Genomic DNA, 1,607 nt, shown 5'->3' with positions numbered 1-1,607 from the left:
ATACACACCAACGAACAAACAAAGGCACAGCATCAGCAATCCAGGCACCGGCAAAGTGGCGTGATCCAGCGCGTAAACAAACAAGCGAGCAAAGGGAAAATGCAAACAAGATACCGTCGACATATGCACATACATGCATACCTATATGCACCAGCACGAAAACAAAGGCACAGGGCCCAACACTGCGGGCAAAACCAAGGTGGTACGATCAGGCGCGCAAACAAATTAGCACGCCGCATACGCAAAATGCATTAGGACAAATACGGGGCGACATATGTACATGCATATATACCTACATACAGCGCACATACAACACACATCAACACACGAACTAGGGCACAGGAGCAGCAGAAAAATGTTGTGATCAGGTGCATTAACGCAACCAACAACACCCAACAAGCCAAAAGACAACAACGATGTACAGCAACGTAACCCAGCCGCTTGTGCCGCGCTTAGATAAAAAGGCGGCCAAGGAAAGGAAAATCAATCACAACACATCATGTCGTCATACAGTACCAGCGAAGGAGACAAATACTCCGCCGAATATTTAAGTGACTCCTTACGGGTTAGGTTGAGGAGGATGACGGCACCAGAAACCGAAGGAAGCGAATCCGGGTCAGTGAGCGGCGACGAAACGGAGGTGTTCGGCGAACTAGGCGAAGACAGCGACCATACGGATGGGTTCGGCGAACTAGAAGAAGACAGCGAGGGTGAAGGGGCGTTGGAAAAAGCCTCCACTCCCATAGCAATCTCCAGCGACGAAGAAGACGATGAAGATGGCTACCAGCCTAAAATACGAGGCGAAGTAAATATCACCGCCGAAGACAACCAACGCGCAGGTGAGGGGTACATCGAGTACACCCGCAACGTGGGCATACGCCTACGTATTTTTACGGAAACCACCGCAACTACCCCAGGAGAAAGACCACCACCGAAGCGGTATATTTGCGAGGCCATCAGCAACACCACACAAGACGACGGCGAGATGAGCCTGATGGCGAGCGAGGGTTTATTCCGCGAAGTCGATGAGGCGGCCACTAACCACAACTCCCATTCCGAGGAAGAAGACTTAATGGGAGAAATATTGAGGTGGCTGGACGCGAACGAGGCTCAAACCACAAACCCCCCAACGAATTGGCGTAACCTGACTGGAGAGGCCCAACTGCCAACGGAGCTAACCGAAAGCCTACGGCGACATCTCCAAGAAGAACGAAGGCCAGGAACGAAACAATCGTTCCGAAGAAAGATTGAAGGGCGTTGGTACCGCATTCGAATTTCCCGAAACGGAGACGTGACGGTAACAAACGATGAAGTAGAGGGGGGGAGGGGGGTGTGAGGACCCCAATCCTAGGGCTTGGATATGTAATTTAATACTTTGTATTGAAAATACATACTTTGAATTGTAGCCACATATTGTACAGCACTAAGCGATTTGAACTACCGTTATAATTCCTAGAATCATATACATAAATACAACTGTACCTACATTTTAAGCACGATGGCAATAAAGAACAAAGCGCAAAGGACAACGGGACATACGCGACGCGACTGCGGCCGGCGATTTGTATAAATAGCCGGCCAGCAATCAAAGCAGACAGGAGTCGTCA

Source organism: Rhagoletis pomonella, unplaced genomic scaffold (genome assembly GCF_013731165.1).
Source record: "Rhagoletis pomonella isolate Grant_MI unplaced genomic scaffold, Rhpom_1.0 Rhpom_scaffold_01696, whole genome shotgun sequence".
Lineage (NCBI taxonomy): Eukaryota > Metazoa > Arthropoda > Insecta > Diptera > Tephritidae > Rhagoletis > Rhagoletis pomonella.
Note: the sequence above shows the minus strand (reverse complement) of the source record.